General features: G+C 40.5%; 2 long non-coding RNA genes across 2 annotated transcripts in view; one reads left to right on the plus strand and one right to left on the minus strand.

The window, feature by feature from the left end:
- Positions 1-393: 393 nt before the first annotated feature.
- LOC143690177 (uncharacterized) overlaps positions 394-23,327 on the minus strand; it is a 95,359-nt gene continuing 72,425 nt past the window's right edge. Inside the window, exons 4-5 of the long non-coding RNA XR_013179026.1 lie at positions 2,997-3,103; positions 394-884 (exon numbers count right to left, since the gene is read on the minus strand). This is a non-coding gene — a long non-coding RNA (uncharacterized LOC143690177). The remainder of the gene's footprint in view (positions 885-2,996; positions 3,104-23,327) is intronic.
- Positions 19,612-20,999, plus strand: LOC143690178 (uncharacterized). Its single transcript, XR_013179027.1, has 3 exons — positions 19,612-19,719; positions 19,850-19,959; positions 20,778-20,999. It is a non-coding gene; the product is annotated as an uncharacterized LOC143690178 (long non-coding RNA).

Here is a 23,327-nt window from a genome sequence, read left to right on the forward strand (position 1 = left end):
CCATCAACAGCATTATTCATATATATATAGATGATTTTCAGGTTATTTCAATATTAACTCATTTAGCCCCTGTTTTGTGCAGAATGCTGAGTGAAATACTGAAGATTCCAGAAATGAACAAGAAAAACTCCCTTGCCTTTGGGAAATTCACAGTCCACATTATCAATTCACAGTCTACGTCACCATCTATTTTCAGATGTGATCAAGGATAAGAAACAGAAAATCCTCAAACATTTGCTTAGGTAAAAAGAGAATATAGGGAAATTTCATAGAACTCAACTGTGGAACTCAACTTTCCAGCCAGGACTTGGGGGGCACTGGAACAGAAAACAAAACCAAAGTTACTTTGCTCATCACCACGTTATCGCTCATTCTCTGCTTCTCTCATATTTCATTTCTCTCTCCCTCTCTCTCATCAAACCCACCCCCAGACTGCCTATCTCTACTCTGCTTTCACAGGACCCATCATGACTTCCATAACATGGTGCCCTCAGCCTCCAAATACCTGCATGGTGCTATCCAGATACAGCATCATTGTCTATTAACTAGACATTTCTATAGACATTTTCAGGTCCAGCAAGAGACCCCAGTGGCCCCACCATGTGTTCAGTTACCATCTGTAGTTCAAACAGCTATGGCTGGGAAGTGGGAAAAGAGTGGATGAGGTTGTATTGGCTGGTAGATTCAGCTGCAAGGACCACCCTTCCTTCAACAGAGCCCAAAGATGCAGAGTGGTGTCTTCTGTGTAATATAACTTGACAACAGGACAGTAGCTGCTCTTCAGCAGACATGCCTCAGAGTCACAGTTGCAGACTTCACAGTTTCAGGAAATTTTAGAAGAGGGATTCTAGGAGTCCTGGATGCAATTCCCACACTTCAGAGCACTGAAAAACAAAGCCCAAGAGTGGTTAGAGAGGAACCCAGGGTAGATCCCACACTCACTGACTCCTACTTTGAAGGGCTTTCTCTACATCATACCCAATATTTACCAAACGAGCAGCATTTTAAGATCACCATTGACAGTTGGGTGCCCAAAGATAATAAACATATCATCACGGTTTGGGGTTTGTTTGTCCTTTTTGTATAACCTCAGTGCCTACTAAGCATTTATGCTTATATCATCCTTTTTAATCTTCAGAGAAATCATGAGAAGAATTATTAATCCCATTTTGTAGATGACAAAATTGAGACCTAAAGAAGTCAAGAGACTGGTGCACATTTTATAGCTAGTACTGGCCACAGTCAGGGTTTAAACCCAGTCTATCCAGACCCCAAATCCTTGCTCTCTCTGCTCTGCCATGCTGCCTCCACTCTCTGGAAATCAGTTGGATATCAGTCATAATAAAGGGGATTGAAAATGCAGACTGACATATTCAGAGTGTCCTTTATTATTGTTCAAGTAATCATATAGCAGAGTAGGGTTCTCAAACCGTGGATACAATATCCTCAATCTCCAGCAAACCTGGCTTCTGACTTTCCCCTCTCAGCATTCACATCTCAAGCACTGCAAAAGGATTGAAAGGGGGCATTTTCCAATGCACAGATCAATCACATTGGTATGGAAGAGAAAGTTGGTTCTGATATAAAACTGTTTGGCAGCAGTAATCATTTTATCAACAGGCATCACTGCTACCTTCAATGGGGACACCGTCATCAGGACTTTTGTAATCAATTCTGAACAGATGTGTAATTTGTTTAGCCTAGCGAAATTCCTACAACTTCGGAATAACTTGACCCTGCGTTCCAGGAAACAAAAAGCGGTGAGACACACATGTTTAAATCCTGCACCAGTTCCAAAGGGTAGGCCTTCAAAGAACTCTGCACAAGGCAATTCCTTAAAACATGTAAACTTTTACTGCCTATTGACTTTTATTTCTCTGCCACAGTGGAGATTTATCATCCTTTAAAGTATAAAGTTGGACTCAAAATCAATTGAATGTTCTGGTTTCAAGAGATTCTCATAAGGAGGTTCAAGGAATGTGAGACTCTCAGTTTTAAAATCAGGAAAGCCCTTGGCAAACCGGAATAAACTGGTCACTGTAATCTACAGATGGAATAGAAAGCAAATCTTTTGTCTTCTTAAACTTAAAAAGGTATCTGTGGAACCAAACGCCTTGGCAATGCAGGATGCTAATTACCCTTCAATGTCTTTAAACAACTAAATTTTTTATAGGTTTGCAGAGAACCCAAAGTACAAATAAGTGCGACAATAAATACAATCGACTAAAACAGTGGTTCTTCATACCTCCAAAAGCAGATGAAAGATGTCAAACAAATGAACAGCAAAAGTGATATAGGAGATAATGATTCATTTCAATATGTAAAGGCCTTGCAGGGACTTCTGTATAAAAGCCAGTGTTTAGCTGCAGCAGAAGAGTCTGAACCACTGCCCTCCAACAGAGGGACTTGTCACATTTAACTCTTTTAATGCTGGAGTGGCAGAGTTGCTTCAGTCTCATTCTTCTTTTTTTTTTTTTTTTTTTTAAAGAGAGAGGAAGGAAGGGAAGGAAAGACAGAGAGAAGGAAGGAAGGAAGGGAGGAAGAAAGGGAAACATTTTCTTGTTTTTATTATATTTTGTTTTGTTTGTTTGTTTTTTTTACATGGGCTGGGGCCGGGAATCGAACCGAGGTCCTCCGGCATGGCAGGCAAGCACTCTTGCCCGCTGAGCCACCGCGGCCCGCCCCAGTCTCATTCTTCTTGTTCAAACTATTACCGCTGCCTCTGCCCAGCTGTGTCAGAATGAGCATATCAAATAACACGCACATGGATTAAATCTTCAATAGGGACAAAAGAGAGGGAGCTTTGTGAGAGCCATATTGCTTTACCCTTTCTAGGGAATATGATGAGTTAAAAAGTTTGCCAATCTAGACTCTAGAAAAAGTCCTCCAAGAATCAGCCCTGCAGCTTAATTGATTGATGTCATTTATAAGTAATCTAATAATGTTGAGTAATTTATTTTTAAATGACAGATGCTGAAATATAGAGTCTTACTAACCTGTGACCAGCAGGAAAATACATTCTATTTCATAAAGTTACACATCAGAATTGGGTTGTTTTGTTTGTTTATTTTTTTGGCAGTCTTCAGGCACCTCATTTTAGTACCTACAATAAAATAAATTTAGGAAAAGGGTGATTTGGAGCCAGGAGAGGAGTCTGGATTATAAATTTGTCATTCTACAGATGTAAGCCAGTTGCCATGCTGGGAGATATAGAGTAAGAGAGAACAGAGAAGTGGTCCTTGCCCTCATTGTGTTTCTATTTTATTGGGAAGTTGATAATAAACAAGTAAGCAAATACACAAAATAATTACAGGCTGTGATTAATAAAATTCAATATAAATCTACTTTTGGTTTTCATATAGTTTTATCTCTATAGTACTTTGAACCACTTGTAATGGCCTATGAAACCCTCATGTATTATTCAAACAATAGACTTTTTCTTAATTCAGTCTTTATTAGTTCCTGCCTCATTAAAAAAATCTTCATGAAGAAGGATGATTTTTGTAACATTACATAATAATTTTTCCATGAGAAGATTTAAATTATACACCTTAGGCTACTAAAAATTTCTTTATTACCTTTTTTTTTCGCATGGGCAGGCTCTGGGAATCAAACCTGGGTCTCCAGCATGGCAGGTAAAAACTCTGCCATTGAGCCACCATTGCCCGCCCTTTTTATTACCTTTTTACAATTTTATTCAATATTTTTAAAGCCCTGGAGACAATTTATGCCATCAAGGACTTACAAATAAGCTATAAATGCAGTTTCCCACCACTTTTGAAGCCCTCTTTCCTTGCTAATAAGGTTCCTAGAACAAATAGAAGAATAAGGGAGAAAATCCATGTTCTGTCTCCATAAGTATAATCAGTGGCAACTTGCAGGAGAAGGGGCACAGAAGGTACAGTTGCTTGAGCATACAAGATGGCCTAGTGAGCTTCTCTAGACAAACAGACTTAGATCAGTTGTCCCTCCTCTGCCCCAGCCCCTAAGCATTCCTCTCTCCCTCCCTGAAAAGAGATGGGAAGCAGCTCTTCTCCCAGCTTCTCTAGGAGACTTCTTCTCCAGAAAAACTTATTCAAACAGAACCCAAAGTCATTCATACGAATGTATCAGTGATTGATGACAGCAAGGATGTTACCATTTTAATAAGGATCAAGGCCTTTAACTAAGAACTTGAACTCCCAGGAGTGGGGTTTCCAGCACTGGTGAGTGACTCGGGATAGTATGCATTTGGCCAACCATAAAGAGTTCCTGGCCCTAGATTTGCAGTCTCCTGGTCTAAAAGCCAGCTGTCACATAAGGGGCTGGTTGCTTCAGATGCACTCTCACTGTCATGCTCCATAGTCATGATACAGTGTAAAGAAAAGCTATTTGCAAAGTACCATGGAGTAAAGCCCAGAGCATCTGCTCAACTGAAACATATCACAGTGATACACACTGTCCAGCTTAACTATCTTGTTCGATATTTCTCCAATCTACCGAAATGTCCTCCATCTATTATATTGTTATTTAGATTCATGTGTGCTGACACGCTGCTTTTCCTTCTAGGGCAGGAACTAAATCACTCATGAAAAATATTGACGTATGATAGACAGTCTCTTGAATAAAGATAAATTAATCTTTCCAGGACTCATTTCAAATGTTGTTTTGTTCTGTGTGCTTCTAATGTTATTATCGTTAATAATAGTAATGGTAGTAATAAAATAGCAGCAATTAACTTTATTGGACAGCTACCATTTACCACGTGCTCTTTCCTACAGTTTTCCTTATATTCACAGCCCCTTGCAGGTTCCTTATCATTATCCCGCTTTTTGAAGATGAGAAAATCGTCCAAGAAGTCACACAACTGCTGAGTAACTCTCTGTTTTTCTGCCTCTCTTATGAAAGACCTGCGGTATTTATTTGATCAAGGTTTGTGTTCCTGGATAGGGTTAGGGACAATAGGGCAGGAAAGAAAGCATATGCCCCAGCTGTTACACAGGCCATGGTAAGGCACAAGGTTGAAAGGCACCTTATAAAACTTCTGTGTTTTCTGCAGGATATTTATGAGTCTGGAGGTGAGTCAGGACTGAAACAGCCAGTTGCAGAGTGTAAGAACTATAATCAACGCTATGGGACTCAGCAGAAGCAGCTCAAACAGAGGAAAGAGGATTCCAATTTAGACTCGCCCTTTCCAGCACAAATAATAGAGCCAGAGCCTGACTGCCAACCACAGGTGTAAAGCATGGGATGTCAGGACCAGCCCTCCCTGGCAATCCCAACCTTGTCCCAGACCAATTTCTAAATACTTCAGGCTTTACTGGGATTTATTATTAACCTTGCTCTCATGGGATAAACCAGGGTTTCAGTCAGAGGAGGCCTGGGGGCGGCTTAAGTATGGTTCTCCATTCTGTTCCTCCGCCCACGCTCTCCATCACTCCTGCATGCTCGTCAGCCTAATAATAGTCATAACTACCATTTGTTTAGTTCATCACAGCCCACAAAGTCCTTTTGCATACTTTATTTCCTTTAACCTTGTGAAATAGGTGTTGTGGCTAGCCCATGTTAAAGAGGAAGATGGCTCAGGGAACGGTTGTGACTTAGTCCAAGTCCCACTGCGAAGAAGGACCGGAGGCAGAGCTGGATCCAGATTTTCTGGGTCTTTAAAGCAGAAGGAAACTGAAGAAAAGTCCACCAAAGGAAGGCATCACCTGATTGCCCTTTGCTCCATCCCATCTCAGACTTTCAGCTTAGAATGCATAACAGTGATGTGCTGGATTCTAATGGTGTCTTACCATCAACTCTACCCACCTCCAACAGAAACCCACCTCAGCTTCACAGGATTATATCCCTTTAACATCTCTTAATTCATTTCATTCATGAGAGTTTATAGATAGCACTGCTTTCCATCATTTTCTATTTTTCCCCCTGAGATTTATAGACACTGCCCATGAGTATTAGTAAGTGTTAGATGAGTACACGAGAGGATAAATCTTCCTACGTCTCCTGGGCCTGCCTGGAATTGATTTCCACTACCTAGTTATGAACTTCTGGGGGAATAAAGCATTTAGAAAGCACGTGCGTAAGCCAAGCACTCCCAGTCTCCACAGTCTGGGTGATAGTACTCATTCAAACCTCAAGGTAGAAGCTCATTCTGAATGAGAACAGCTTCTGTTCATTTGGAAGTGGAGAGGAAGAGAAGAAGTCAAAATTACTGGAGAGCTATTTCAGTTCATGGTCAATTATTTAAGAACCAATTATCCAGTTTGTGGGTTTTCTCTGTTCCCACATTACCTCCTTCTTGGCATTTTCATAATCCTCTCCCACAGCAGGTGTTAGAGAAAAAAAGGAGGGGAGGGGAGATGCAAAACAAAACATCAGTACAGGTGTATCAAATAGCTACTTTGTGCCAGGCAATGAGACAGGTACCAACTTCCTAAATAAGCAAGATTAGGGCCCTGTGTGGGGATTTCTGTGATAAACACTGCATTGAGGGTATGCACAAAGTGCTACAAAACCCGAGTGAAAGAACAATTAATCTACCTAGAAAGAAGGGGAGGAGGTGAAGGCAACAGAAAGAAAGATAGTACTTCTGCTGAAGAAGCCAAAGTCCCACAAGGAAACAGGGAAGTGAGGAAGGGATGACAAGAGGAAGAGAACAGCAGGTATGCAGGCAAGTGGATTTCAAGTGTGCCATATGCTCTGAGGGAAGTGATGGTCTGGTGTGGTCCGAATGACCAAAGAGGCACAGTGACAGGAGCACTGTGGTAACTCTATGTAGGACTATATAAATGGTGACCATACGTCCTGGCTTGCCAGGGTCAGTCCCAATTTATGACAACTATATTCATGTAACCATTATAGAATCCCCTTATATTCTCAAAAGTGTTGCAGTTTGGGCAATACATGATATGGTCATGTGTGTCAATCTGAGGCACTTGTGTCATTATCTCCCCCTCGCTCATCCATGGCAGACATTTCCAAATTGTCATGGTGCATAATCCTGGTTAAGCCTAGACTTGTTTCACAATCCTATTGTAAACACCACTCCAGGAAGCTACTTAAGACAGGAATCAGAACTACATAGGCTTTCCATGCTATGGCCCAGAAGTCACAAACTGACAGCACACAGCCGATAACCAGATTGCATTTGTATAGTCCTATGCAAGGATTTTTCTGAACTTTTAGCCAACATTTACTATCTCAAGAATTCGCTTAGAAATCAGTATATCTGACTTCATTTGAGAAATGGGAAAATCCAACAATACCAGACTTGTGTTCCACTATAGCAACAACTGACTGTGGCTGAATAGTAAATGCCACTACTTTGTCACATAACTGCCAGTGTTAGTCAGCCTCCAAGATGGCCCCAATGATCTCAGCTTTCTGGTATCCACACCCTTGTGCTGTCTCTCCTACACTGTATCGGGTTTAGTTTGTGTGACTGATAGAATATGGCAGAAATGATGTTGTGCCACTTCCAAGTCTAGATCACAAAAGACATGGTGACCTCTGTCACTCTTGGACAAATTGTTCTGGAGGAAATCAGCTAGCATTTTTGTGAGAAAAGGTCCTCATGGTGAAGAACTGAAGGCTTCCGCCAACAGCCGTATGAGTATTCGTCTTCTCGAAAATGGATCCTCCACCTCCAATCAAGTCTTAGATGACTGAAGCTCCCAACATCTTGACTGCAGCTTTGTGAAACATCTGAGCCAGAAACACACAGCCAAGCCAAACCTCAAAAACTGCATAAGAAATAAATGCTCGGTTTTTTTAAGCTTCTAAGTCTGGGGATAATTTGTTACACAGCAGTAGATAACTATATGCATCCACAACTGATGTATTAGGATCTACTTGTTTTGATCAGTTACATTACTTATTTGACTCTAAAAACATCTGAGGTCACATTCTGCTTTAAAGGAAGAAAAAATGTTGAAGGTTTTAAGCAAAAAAGTAAGAAGCTACTATCAGTGGCATGTCTGCGAAGAAGTCGGAACAAGGCTCAAGATCAAGCTCAAGTTTCCTGAGAAAATCATCTGCAACCTAACATAATGGGGATGTGATATAGAATATGTCTAAGAGAGTAGGTTTTAGATTCTAGAGTTAGACTATATGAGTTTAGAGCCTCATATCACCACTTTGGTTATATAATTTTAGTAAGTTACTTCGTCGTTCAGCTTTCTATCTAAAAAAAATGGATTAGGAATACTTTCAACTGCAAGTAATAGAATGCTCACCTAACATTAACTTAAAACAGAATTTATTTTACTCACATGAAGAAGTAGAGAGATAAGCATTTGTGAGGGTTGGTTCAACTGTTCAACAATGCCATCAGGATTCCAAGTACTTTCTACCTTCCAACTCAACCTCTCTTAGCACTGGGGCTCATTGTCTCATGTTTATAGGATGATTACTACAGCTCCTGCCATCACATTTTTATCTCAGCCAGATAGAGGTAATTTAGGTTGAGAATTTACACTCTAGCCATGTCTGTCTCATTTTATCAGGCCATCAAAAAAGCTTTCCAACAGCCCCAGCAGACTTCTGCTTACATTTCACTGGTCAGAACTATATAACAGAGCCATCTTACCAGTAATGGAGGTTGAGAAGTTACATATATAGTTGCAAATATTGGCCTTCCCAAAGAAAAATCAGAGCTCTGTTAGCAAACAAAAAAGAATATAATGGATACAGGATATTCAATTGCCCCAACTGACATGATCAACTTCACAATATTGATATGAGTTAAATAAGCTGATATTTACTTTAGCATGATGCTTTAAACAGTGCCCTGCATATTCTAAGCACATGATAGATCTTAGCTGTTGAAATTACAATTATTCAGGCACAAAATGATTCAACCCTGAACTAGGACATGACAGAGGGAATAATTTTGGGACCAAGTTATGTTAAAGGGCTTGAAAAAAAAAAAAAAAGAGAGACAAAACTACTGGTGAAAAAATATTTGGTTTTAATTGTTTTGTAATTACATTTTCCCCTTCTTTCCCTTATCATCACAGAAGTGTCTATATCTGTTTTCTACATGTATTATCATTGTTTTGCTTTCTAATTATTTTATAATTGTGTACCACTGTTATAATTTAAGTGCTTTATTTTATTTATTTATTTATTTATTTATTTGCAAGGGCAGACACCAGGAATCGAACCCGGGTCTCAGGCATGGCAGGTGAGAAATCTGCCTTTGAACCACCCAAGCACTTTATTTTTAAAAACCAAATGAAGGGAATATAAAATCTGAGTTCTTAAATCTACTTGATTAAAAAACTTTCTTCTGTCAATGAAAAAAAAACGACACAAATAACTAAAATCAGAAATGAAAAAAGAAGCACTACTACCAACACCATAAAAAAAGACTATAAGAGGATTCTATGAACAACTGTACACCAACAAATTAGACAACCTAGTTGGAATGAAAAATTCCTAGAAACAAACTACAAACACTGACTCAAGAAGTAATAAAACTCCACAAATCAATAACCAGTAAGGATATTGAATTAGTAATCCAAAACTTCACAAGAAAAAAGCCCAGGATCAGATAGCTTCACAAGCGAATTTTACAAAACATTCCAAGAAGAATTAATACCAATCCTATTCAAAAGCCACTAACATATTAAAGAGGAGGGAACATTCCCTAACTCATTCCATGGGTCCAACATCACCCTTATACCAAAGCCAGGTAAGGACACTACAAGAAAAAAAAATTACAGTATCCCTATGAATATAGACATAAAAATCCTCAGCAAAATACTAGCAAACCGAATTCAATAGCACATTAAAAGAGTTATGCAACATGACTGAGCAGGCTTTATCCCAGTTATGCAAGAGTGGTGCAACAAAAGAAAATCAACTAATCTAATACACCACAGGGGAAAAACACATGATTATCTCAGTTGGTGCAGTAAAGGCATTTGACAAAATCCAGCACCACTTCTTCATAAAAAACATTTAGAAAAATAGGTATAAAAGAAAACTTCCTCAACACGATAAAGGGCTTACATGAAAAACCCAAAACTAACATCATACTTACTATTGAAAGACTGAAAGCTTGCCCTCTAGGACTAAGAACACAACAAGGATGCCCATTTGTCACCACCATTATTCACCAGTGAATAACAATTGACTGTTGTTCCAGTCAGAGCAGGTAGGCAAGACAATAAGATAAAAGGCATCCAAACTAGAAAGGAAGAAGTAAAACTTTCCTTCTTTGTAGATGGCATGATCCTATACCTATATACAGAAAATCCTGAAAAATCTGCAACAATGCTCCTAGACTTAATGAATGAATTCAGTGAAATGAAAGAGTACAAAGATCAACATCCAAAAATCAGAGATTTTTTTATATACTGGTGTTCTAGTTTGCTAGCTGCCAGAATGCAATATACCAGAATTGGAATGGCTTTTAAATAGGGGAATTTAATCAGATGCTAGTTTACAGTTCCAAGGCCAAGAAAATGTCCCAGTTAAAACAAGTCTATAGAAGTGTCCAATCTAAGGTATCCAGGGCAAGATACTTTGGTTCAAGAAAGCCAGTGAAGTTCAGGGTTTCTCTCTCAAGTGAGAAGGCACATGGCAAACACAGTCAGAGTTTTGCTCTCATCTGGAAAGTCACATAGTAAACACAGTCAGGGTTCCTTTCTCATCTGGGAGGGCACATGGTGAACACGGCGTCATCTGTTAGCTTCTTCTCCTGGCTTCCTGTTTCATGAAGCTCCCCGGGAGGCATTTCCCTTCTTCATCTCCTAAGGTCACTGGCTGGTGGACTTTGGCTTCTTGTGACTATGTCATTCTGCTCTGTTCTCTCTGAATCTCCAAAATGTTTCCTCTTTTATAGGACTCCAGAAACTTCTCAAGACCCACTCAAATGGGTGGAGACATGTCATCACCTAATCCAGTTTAACAACCACTCTTGACTAAATCACATCATCCAAGGAGAGGATTTGATTACAGTTTCAAACATACAGTATTGAATAGGGATTATTCTACCTTTATGAAATGGGATTTTGATTAAAACATGGCTTTTCTAAGGGACATACATCCTTTCAAACTAGCACCACTGGTACGGAACAATCAGAAGAAGAAATCAAGGGGAAAAATTCCATTTACAATAGCAATTAAAATAATCACATATCTAGGAATAAATCTAACCAAGGATGTAAAAGACTTGTATGGAGAAAATGATAAAACATTACTAAAATAAATCAAAGAAGACCCAAATAAATCAAAATTGACCTAAATAAATGGAAAGACATTTCATGTTCATGGATTGGAAGACTAAATAATGTTAAGATGTCAATTCTACTCAAAGCAATTTACAGAGTCAATGTAATCCCAATCAAAATCCCAAAAGCTTTCTTTGAAGAAATGGAAAAGCCAAAATTCAAATTTATTTGGATAGGTAAGGGTTCTGAATAGTCAAAGCCATCTTGAAAAAGAACAAAGATGGAGGACTCACACTGACCAATCTTAAAACTTTTAAAAACCACAGTAATCAAAATAGCATGGTACTAGGGACTTCCAAGAAGATGGTGGAATTGGATAGGCTGAGTTGACCCGTGAACATGGATCAGTTAGGGAAAGGACAGAAAAATGACTGGGACAGCAGGTTCAGGGTACAAATGACCACAGAGGGATTTTGTACTGGTTTGAAGTTTTATGTTCCTGGGAAAAGCCATGTTTTTATCCTGATCCTACCTTGGGGGGGGGGGGGGGGAAGCCATTTCTTTTAATCTGGATCCAACATTGTAGGGGGAAACTTTTGATTAAATTATCTCCACAGCGATGTAGCATGTCCAATTGTGGTTATGACCTTTTGATTAGATGGAGGTGTGACTCCATCTATTCCAAGTGGTTCTTTATTAGTTTATTGGAGTCCTTTAGAAGAGAAAACATTTGGAGAGTACAGAGAGCTCACACAGATGCCAACACTTGGAGAACAGAGACACAGATGTTTGGAGATGTTTGGAGTCCAGTAGACATTGCTGTGTGCCTTCCCATGAGATGTTAAGTAAGCAAGAACCTGAGGAGAACCAAGGGAAGCCAAGAGATGAAAGTCAGTCCCAGAGAAGCAAAGTGAGGAACCCCACAGGAGCAGAAGCTGAAAGCAATGAGGCCAGGAGCAAGGGACCAGCAGACGCCAGCCACATGACTACCCAGCTGACAGAGGTGCTCAGAAAAGCCATTAGCCTTTCTTGGGTGAAGATAACCTCTTGTTAGTGCCTTAATCTGGACACTTTTCCTTCCTTAGAAATGTAAACTTGTACCTTACTAAATTCCCTTTTTAAAAGCCCTTCTATTTCTGGTATATTACATTCTGGCAGCTTAACAAACTAAAACAGTCTTTTATATTGTAAAGGGAGGGTATGTATGAAAAGGCAAAGAAACTACAAGTGAGAGGATGGAGTGAGTTGACTCAGTCCAATCGGTAACTGGGGCAGGCTTCAATGCACCGCTGAGAACAGGTGCAGAAGGAGCAATGTGCTCCCACACTCCCACCCCGTATCAGCTTGAGATCTTCCCTCTCAGCTATGCAACCCGGAGCTCCCATGGGAAACCTGAAAACCAGGGGTCTTGGTTTGCTTACACAGAGACCTTGCTGCCAGTGCATGGTGCCCACCTCTCATCCCTGAGGCAGGCCTCTATAAGCATCTGGTTTGGGCTGAGACTAGGAGGCCCTCCCCTTGGGAGGAGGGTAGAGTACAGAGCAGAGCCAATCTAACAATTGGCCAGTGAAAGAAACTCTCTGTGTCCCACTAACTCTATCCTTTCTCCACAGAGGCCCAAAGCACTCATGGAGTTCAAGGTCAGAGAAGCCCATAAGAGAGTGAGCCACACAGGAAGAGCTGAAATTCTCAACCCCACAGCCCAAGTCCTCCCATGCAAGAGCCTGGGGACCACCAGACCACTGTGTCCAGAAGCGGATTCTCAGCCAAGGTGCACAGTACCCACCCCCACCCCAAGGGTTGGCTGCTGTCAGCATACACAGAGACCTGTAGTCTCAACTAAGAAGAATTTGAAAGAATAAATAAAAAATAACATGTCTTACAGAAATGAAAGATACAGTAGATATACCAGAGACAACAACAGCAGATTTGAAGAGACAGAAGAAAGAATAAGCAAACTGGAGGACAGGACAACTGAATTTAAATGCACAAACCAGCAAACAGTGGAAACGATAGAAAAATTTAAATAGGATCTCAGGTAAATGATGGACAATACGAAGTGCACAAATAAAAGACCCACGCATATTCCAGAAGAAGAGAAAAGAGCTAGGAAGATTATTTGAGGGCGGTGGGCCGTGTGGCTCAGCAGGCACGAATGCTTGCCTGCAATGCCAGAGGACCCAGGTTCTATTCCCGGTACCTGCCCATGTAAAAAAAAAAAAAAAAAAGATTATTTGAGGAGATAATTGGGAAAAACTTCCCAACCTTTATAAAAGACAAAACTATGCAAATCAAAGAAGCTCAATGAAACCCAAATAGAATAAATCCAAATAGACCCACTCCAAGACAATACTAATCAGACTATCAAATGCTGAAGAGAAGCAGAAAGTCTGTAAAGCAGCAAGAGAAAAGTGATTCACCATATACAAGGGAAGCCACATAAGACTAAGTTCAGACTACTCAACACTCACCATGGAGGCAATATGGCAGTGGAATGACATATTTAAGATTGGGAAAGAGAAAAATTGACAGCCAAGAATTCTTTATCGAGCAAAATCATCCTTCAAAAGTGAGGGACAGATTAAAATTTTCACAGACATTTGAAGAGTGAATAAAAAAGTATTTGCAAAGTCCCCTTGAGGGAGTGGTGAGAAAGGGGGAAAATTCAACTTCTCCAAGTGGAGAATTCTTTATGTTCTCACAAGCAGTGGGGACAACCAAAGCAATAGGCTGAGCCCCCAATCCTGGGGTTTGTTCATATGAAACTTAACCCTGTAAAGGATAGGTTAAGCCCAAGAAAACCTCTTTTATTGCTCAGATGTGGCCTCTGTCTCCCAGCCAACACAACAAGCAAACTCACTGCCCTCCCCCTCTCTACATGGGACATGACTCCAAGGGGTGTGGACCTTCCTGGCAACGTGGGACAGAAGTCCTAGAATAAGCTGGGACTCAGCATCAAGGGATTGAGAAAACCTTCTCGACCAAAAGGGGGAAGAGCGAAATGAGACAAAATAAAGTATCAATGGCTGAGAGGTGCCAAACAGAGTCGAGAGGTTATCCTGGAGGTTATTCTTACACATTAAATAGATATCACCTTGTTAGTTAAGATGTAATGGAGAGGCTGGAGGGAACTGCCTGAAAATGTAGGGCTGTGTTCCAGTAGCCATGTTTCTTGAACATGATTGTATAATGATATAGCTTTTGCAATGTGACTGTGTGATTGTGAAAACCTTGTGTCTGATGTTCCTTTTATTTACCTTATCAACAGATGAGTAAAACACATGGAATAAAAATAAATAATAGGGGGAACATATGTTAAAATAAATTTAGTAGATTGAAATGCTAGTGATCAATGAAAGGGAGGGGTAAGGGGTATGGTATATATGAATTTTTTTCTGTTTTCTTTTTATTTCTTTTTCTGAATGGGTGCAAATGTTCTAAGAAATGATCATGATGATGAATATACAACTATGTGATGATATGGTGAATTACTGATTATATATGTAGAATGGAATAATCATATGTTAAGAATGTTTGTGTTTATTGTTATATTTTTTAAAAATTAAAAAGTTAATACATTAAAGAATTTTTTTCACAGACAGACAAATGCTGAGAGAATTTGTTAACAAGAGACCTACCCTGCCAGAAATATTAAAGGGAGTTCTGTTCGCTGACAAAAAAGGAGAAAGAGGTGGGAAGGAGGGCACAGAATTGAAGAAGGTAACTTACAGGATAAAAAAAATAAAGAGAGAAAAGATACATGTATCTGACAAATAAAAACCAAAGATAAAGTGGTAGATTCAAGAACTGCTTTTATAGTAATAACTTTGAATGTTAATGGACTAAACTCCCCAATTAAAAGATACAGATTGGCAGGATGGATTTTAAAATATGGAATTATGTGTACCATATTAACAAATTTTTAAAATCTGAAATTATTTCAAACTATAAAGTTAGAAAAATTAAAGCTTAAATTACAAAATAATAATAATAATGTGATGGTTAGGCTCTGGTGTCAATTTGGCCAAATGTTTATGCCCAATTGTCTGGTCAGGCAAGCGCTGGACTGACCATTGCTGCAGGATATTTCCTGGCTGGTTGATAAACTGGAAGGCTGGTGCAGTAAATCATCAGTCAGTTGACTGCAGCATCTGTGACTTATTCCATCTGTTGGAGGCTGAACTTGATTAGATTATCTCCACAGAGATGTGACACACCCATGTGGGTATTAACCTTTGATTAGTTGGAGATGTGACCCCACCCATTCCAGGTGGGTCTTGATTAGTTCACTGGAATCCTTTAAAAGAGGAAACATTTTGGAGAGAGCCAGGAGAACCATGAGAGCCCACGCAGCCAGAGACCTTTGGAGATGAAAAAGGAATACGCTCCCCTAGGGGAACTTCTGAAAAAAGAAGCCTGGAGAGAAAGCTAGCAGACGTCGCCATGTTTTCCATGTGCCTTTTCAGTTAAGAGAGAAACCCAGAACGTCATCGGCCTTTCTTGAGTGAAGGTAACCTCTTATTGATGCCTTAATTTGGACATTTTTATAGCTTTGCTTTAATGTGGACATTTTCACAGGCTTAGAGCTGTAAACTTGCAACTTAATAAAGTCCCCTTTTTAAAAACCAATCCATTTTTGGTATATCACATTCCAGCAGTTAGCAAACTAGAACAATACCAAAAAAATTGAAAGCAGGGATCTAAACAGCTATTTGCACACCAATGTTCACAGCAGCACTATTCATAATGGCAAAAGTGATGGAAGCAACCCAAATGTCCATCAATCAATGAATGGATAAACATAACCTGGTATATGCATAGAATGGAATATTATTTGGCTGCAGAAAGGAGTGAACTTCTAATGTATTCAACAACATGGATGAAACTTGAAGACATCATTTTAAGTGAAATAAACCAAACAAAAAGGGACAAATATTATATGCTCTCACTGATATGAAATAACTAGAATTTAAAATTTCGTAGAGGCAGAATCTATAGTACAGGTTACAAGGGGATGGATTGGGAGTAAGGAATGGGGAATTAACGCTGAAATCATATATAGTTTCTGTGGTTTCTTGGCCAGGTGAAGATACCTAGTTCTGTTGCTGTGGACATGAGCCAATGGTATGTGAACCTCATCTGTTGCTCATTACATCTGCAGTCAGCTAAGAGGTGTGCCTGCTATAATGAATGATGTTTCACTTAATTGGCTGGTGCTTAAATGAGAGAGCTCAATGTACCACAGCCCAAGCAGCTCAGCATACCTCATCTCAGCACTCGCAGCTCAGCCCAGGCCTTTGGAGATGCAAAAAGCAATTACCCCAGGGAAAGTTTTTGGATCCCAGAGGCCTGGAGAGAAGGCCAGCAGGGATCATCTTGTACCTTCCCACATAAGAAATAACCTCAGTTGAAAGTCAGCTGCCTTTCCTCTGAAGAACTATACGTTAGCTAAATAAATCCCATTTTATTGAAAGCCAGTCTGTCTCTGGTGTGTTGCATTCCAGCAGCTAGCAAACTACAACAGATTCTTATTGGGTTGATGGAAAAGTTTTGGTAAGAGATGGTGGTGATAATAGCACAACATTGTGAACTGCACTAAATTGTATATTTGAATGTGGTTGAAAGTAGAAATTTTCTGTTCTAAATGTGTTACCAGAATAAAAAATTTAGAAAAAAAACAGAATTGTACAACACCAACAGTGAACCTTAATGTAAACCTACAACTTCTCTAGCAAAACAAAACAAAAAACCCTCCTCCAGCAACTTTACCTCTACTTCCCAATTAATGGCCTGCACAATTACATAATCACATAATGTTAGGCACTGTGACTCACTCTTCAAAATATAATTGTTTTAGACAGAGCTCACCTGTACGAAGATGTGGAAAATATTGTTATAAGATAGTCACATGGACATGAAATATTTGTAGAACTAGCAGTCAAGACACCCCCAGAAATCAAATTGCACGCTTTGCTGAGCACATCTGAAGACACTTTGAGGGTGCATCAGACAATTGATGGACTCACCACACATTTATCTCACCATTGATAATGAATAGTTCAGAGGCCTGGATTCACCAGCAGCTATATAATTGCACAGTGTTTGAAACAAAAGAGGTGAGTAGTGTGGGGTAGAGGTTTAGAAGACAAGGAAGGAACTGGAATGTGAAAACTCCACTCCACATCCTCATATAATCTACCCACACACACACACACACCCAAAAAACTACCCACCCCACCCCCAGACATACATAAAGTGTTCTAAAAGTTTAATTAGTAAGAGAACAAAATTGGGGAAGAGAGCCTTGCAAGTTCTCCCTAGATGTGAGCTACATCTTTCAGCCATTCTGGATCATTCCTTTTTTTCTTTTTTACAATAAACATGCATTACATTTGCCATCGGGGGAAGAAAAAGGAAAGAATATTACATAACCGGGCTGCAAATGAGTAAGTGGGGTAAGTTCCTCTGCATCTCTCGCCTGAGGTGAAGGCAATTCTTCCCTTACCCTCATGGGGATTGAGTGTACGCTGGGAAGTACAAAATAGCATTATCTTTACTTTTCATAGCTGCAGTTTATGATAAACTCTGGGTAAGCAGTTACATGACTGACCTGGAGTTATTTTCTACTGCTGTGTGCAGGGCCACGCTCCAGGGTGACAAACTGGAGCAAATGACCGTGTAAGCGGCTTCTGTTGAGACCAAGTAACAAAGCAGCTGCAGCAACTTACTCTTCCGTTGTTGTTTCTGATCAGATCTTTTCACTCTTTTTTTCTTTTGTTTTCCTTGGAGAAGACCAGGGTGCTTCAATGCAGCTTTGGGAAAATGAGTGAATTTTAATGGACTCTAATTGGCTCCAGTGGTTATTTCAAAGGAGCTATGGTCATAAAAGTTAATTAAATTAGATGAGGTCCAGATCGATTTCTTTGTATGCTGGGAAAATGTGTAGAGTAGCAGGTTATTTTTTATAATCCTCTTGCCTTGCCTGCATTCCTCACTTTTTTTTTTTAAGGTGAATGCCAATACAAGAGTTAAATTTGTATGTCCATCAGCGCTCACTTTGAAATATAGAATAAGTCCCTTTTAGAAAGAGTTTGGCTGTGTTTAAAGACTGAGGGAATTTTCTAAGCAAAAGGTAAATTCAGAAAGCATGTTAGGAAATGAACTAGCAACATTTCCACCCTCAAGAATGGCTAGAAGCTTTTGCATGTGCTTATGTATTTGTCTACAACTGCACCTCTAGATCTATTTATTATGGGTCAGAGACTAGAACGATCGCGCCCTAACAGGAAGTCTGGTCTACCCTGCTGCCTGTGGTAGGCCCAAAATAACTGGCTGAAATGGCTCTCTGGCCCGTTTTCTGAAGCCTCTAAGGAGTGTATTTCCACAACCTTCCTCTATACTCTGATCCATTTTTAACAGTCCTTAATATCACCCCAGAAAGTATCTCAGCCAAACCTATTCCCCTCTGCTGCCGTTTCATCCTTTATTCTCACATACACACAACGCAGACACCGTGAATCTCAGTCCCTCCACCCTGCTCGTCGACACATTTCAAAGGAACATCAGCTGGTGCCTAGTTGGACTCTGTGGATTGAAGGCAGTTGTCTGCCTCCCCCAACCCCATGCCAGCCACTCTCGCCTGTTACACAAGTAAGGGTACATCACCATTTCACACTTCTGGCATACACTTCAATCTTCCCCTCATTAGGATATAGTATCAATTAATTTTAAAAAGGTTTTTTGAATGAAGAAGAATGTGCCAAGCCCTGTGCTAGGTTCTTGGAAAATAATGGCAGATGGGACAGACCAATACCCACCCTCATTCGTGTCAAGGAACTCAGACGGAATACAAGTAAGAACAAGTGTGATGAGAGGTACAAAGACATGCAGGATGCTCAGAAGTCATACGACAGGCTGAGCCAATAGATGGGAGGTCAGAAAGCTTTCTAGAAAAAGTGATGTTTCGCTTCAGATCTGAAGCATGAACTGGAATTATGTGAGTGGAGAAGGGTATTTAAGGCAGGGGGAACAGCACATGCAAACCCTAAGGCAAGAATGAGAGTGGCAGATTTGAGGATGGGTGATGAAGTTCAGACTGCAGGACCAAAGTGGCCTTGCTCGAGTGGAGGAGCCATCAGACATCACCACTGTCCCCATCGCTCAGTGGGGAGAGAACTGAAGCCCAGGGCCCTAGGCCTGTGTTGTTCACTTTTACATACTGGGTCCTTAGAAAGAAGGATCACGGACCTGGAGAAAGGATGCAGGAGGCCTCATTTCACCACCCAGAGGGCCTGATTGCCCTAGAGGCCAGATGAGTCACCCCAGCTCAGCACCCCCAGTGGTGGCCTGGCTCTCAGGAGATATGAGTGCTGCGTGGCCATGGGCAAGTCACATTTTCAGGGCCTCTGTCCTGTCATCTGCAACGTCAGAGGGTTAGATGTAGAACTGATGACTCACATTCTGGAATCAGTTAGGAACCCTTGTCCCTCTACGCTTCTTAAATGGGTCAAGTTATTACTGAGCTAGCCTACATTTGGGAGCAGGAGGCGGAGTTAGGCAGGTGCAGCCAGGAGGCCACTCTCCAGTTCATTTTTTAAAAAACTTTTTTAATTGTATAATATAACATATATAGAAAGCAAAGAAAGAAAATAGCAATCATTCTCAAAGGACTCTTCAACAACTCGTTACAGGACCGAGTCTCCAATTCATTTTAAATGAGTCCAGAGGAGTTACAGTATCGTCACTACCCATGGAGCTGATCCATCTACCATTACCCCTGGCTTGAACCTGGAAAGGTCAGGTACTATTCTTAAGGCTAATGGTACTTCTCATTCTTTGTGTGAAAATGTGTACGAAAGAAAAAGGTAAACTGCTATGATGTTAAATCTCCCTCTAGAAGAGCCACCTTGTTCAACTTTGTAATGCTTAATGCCCAATATTTACTGAGCTCCGCCCATGTGCCATAAGCTAGTTGCTTTGCACATGTCATTTGACAGGAAGGTTTTATTATTCCCATTTTACAGATGAAGAAATGAGCTATTGGTATAACTTGACTTCCAAACCAAGTCATTCTGGAAATAAAATTTGGCTCAGTTCTCAATATCTAGCTGTTTTCCCAGCAAGACCCAGACAGGGGAAGGGAGAGGAGGGGAAGGGAAGGGAGGATAAGGGGGAAGATGAGAGAGGAAGGGAAAGGAAAGGAGCGAAAGGGAGAAAGGGAGGGGAGGGGAGAGGCGGAGGAAGACAAAAAACTGAATTTAAGCTCACATTGTTCAACTTAACTCAGATTTGTGGTTGGATTTATTACTTAGCTCCTAGCTTCTCCACTTCCATTTTTCCTATCTCTCTAGCCCATGGAATTAATGTATTTACTGGCCCACTTTCCAAGGATGGCATGTGGCTCAATCACTTAACTAAGAAAATCCTTAAGAGCATTAGGAGGCTCAGCAGGCAAGAAGGGTTAATATCGTAAGGAAGGCTGAGCTCCTTGCACTTCAGGTGGTAACAGAAGCCCTTTCTGTGAGTCCTAATAGAACAGAAAATAAACATTGAGACAAGGATATTGTCAGGTAAATTAATGTGAAGCGTTCAGGTTTTGTTCCCTTTTTCCCTCAACAGGTGTGCCATGAGAAGTCAAAGCATAAGGCAGGAGAATGAGTTAAAAATAGCTTGACAATAGCCAAGTGACGCCTGCACAATCAAAGAGTGTCACAGGTTATACAAGAGGACTCTAGAAAACAGCTGAAAAGAAATAAGAGCAGGAGCAAACACATTAACACCATGGGATGTGGGAAGGCTCAGAACGAAACCATCATAAAATAAAAGGAAACATGGAGTTCTAAACACGATGGTTTGTTTGTTTGTTTGTTTGTTTTGATACATGGTCCAGGAATCGAACCTGGGTCTCCGGCATGAAAGGAGAGCATTCTACCACTGAACCACCCATGCACTCATGATGATTTTTTTTAATAAAAGTGTATTTGTCCATCAGAATGAAGTCAGACATCCTTCTCTTGGCTTGGAGGGCCCTCTTTGGTTTACCTCTCCAGTCTCATCTCTTCCAATACAGTGAACAACTCTACACAGGTCACCCTAAATTCCTGTCATTTGATGTCATGTGCTCTCCATCATCTGGACCCTCACAGCCTTTCCCTGGCACCTCAGATTATGCAGGTTCTCCCATTTATACCTTCTGGCAACTCTCTACTAACATTATTATCCTTGTGAACATTGTTGAATCTATCTTCCCACCTACAGCATCTGCTCTCTAAGGACATGGCCTATCTCTGCCTTGTTTACTGATAGACTGCCAGGCCTAGAACAGTTATGAATAAATGAATGAAGGCTGGTGGCCATCTAGATTTCAACTGTCTAACTTCATGACATGTAAGACAAATGATTGCTTCTTTAGTTCATGAATCAGTCAGGGTTCAATCAGAAAAAGCAGAGCCATTTGAAGGAGGTATTTCTTTCTATCTATCTATTCATTTATTTATTATAGGGAGTTATCTTAATCAATTTTGGGAGCTGGCTAAGTAAGTCTGACATCCACAGGGCAGGTAGCCAGGAAGGATAAATCACAAGCAGGTCGGGATTCCACAAAGACAAACTTGGTGATGAGGGTATCCTACAGAAGTCAGGGCTGATTGTTATGGAACTGAGTACACAGACTTGGCACAAGAGTCAGCAGAAGTGAAGGAAGATCCAGCAGGAAAGAAAAGTAATTAAAGACCCAGGTGCTCTTTCCCACCAGTGAGAGGAATCAGCCTATCAGCAACAACAAAGTGAGAAAGTTGTTCCAGGACATAAAAAGATTCCACAGCTTTCCTTCTGCTCTGCTGCTCAGAATCACTGTCCACAGGAAGGATCAAGGCTGTCTTTTAAAAGGCATCTGGCTGATTAAGTCAGGCCCACCCAGGAAAATCTCCCTTTTTATTAATGTGAAGTCAACTTATTAGGGACTTTAATTACATCTGCAAAATCCTGTTACAACAACACTTAGATAGGTGTTTGATTGTATGACTGGGAGAAGACATGTGTGTGTGTTTCCCTTCCATTCTCCAAATTTTGCAAGATAATCTCCCATATACCCCACCTGAATCAGAAGCATACTAGACAGGAATTCCAGACGATGTGGTTCAGCTTAGCCAAGTTGAATACATTGCAAAGACATCAAAGGTAGCATCATAGGACAACTGTCTCCTTACCTCCAAATTGACCCTGAATGAAAATAACTAGTAACAGAAACCAGTCATGTTGAGAAATGGGAGGGACCACTTGGCTAGCAGAAGTAGTGCTGACACTGCAGAGGCAAAGGAAATGAGCAAAGCTCAATAGAACAGAATTGATAACTTTAGAGGGTCATGAACCCAAGGATAGAGGAGGTGTAGGGGACCTCTTAGAGTCAAAATGGTGAATAAGTGCATATTCTTACAAACAGGTGGGGAAGCCCCGTTCCAACCTGGCAACAAGCTGAAATGTAGGTGTTGATCAACGAACGTTTGTTGAATGCATCCATCAAACATTGAACAAATAAATGGGTACCTCCCTCTAATCTATCTATTAAGAAAAACTCATTAAGGCTCAATGCTAAACTCTGGGATTTGGAGGTAAATCAGACACTTTGTCCTCATGCTCATGGAAAGTCCCCACCTTTAGGTATAGAATAGAAACAAAAGTCAAACAGGTCATGCTGTCCTCTTAGGAAAGATCCCTTGGCTGAGGGAGGGCAAATTGGCTGTCAGCAATCCTTTAGTGGATACTAGATAAACCGTTGTTGCCATTTCTGCATTGCCAGGGCCACACACTCAGGCCGCAGTAGACTTTGTGCAGCTTCCAGCACAAAATCAGGAGCCAGAGCTGAATGTCTAGTTGACAGTGACAATCTGGTGATAAGAGAAGCCTAAGTATGATGTGTCTTGAATAATCGATGATTGACTCATGTGCCTTGAAGCTTAGCCTGTACCAAATGCCTCAAAGAAAGCTTAAAAACCAAACAAACAAACAAATAAAAAATGCTCAGAATTTGCTCACTGGCTTAGAGTGATAGAACTCTGCTGTGGGCTATGGTAATTCTTGGCAGTGCTAAAAATAGATGAAGGGCAGATCAGTAACCCTGGGGAATTTTATCTGCCTCATTCATGCTTCCAGAGATGCTGCTTACGTAAA

The sequence above is a fragment of the Tamandua tetradactyla genome, chromosome 7, assembly GCF_023851605.1.
Source record: "Tamandua tetradactyla isolate mTamTet1 chromosome 7, mTamTet1.pri, whole genome shotgun sequence".
NCBI lineage: Eukaryota > Metazoa > Chordata > Mammalia > Pilosa > Myrmecophagidae > Tamandua > Tamandua tetradactyla.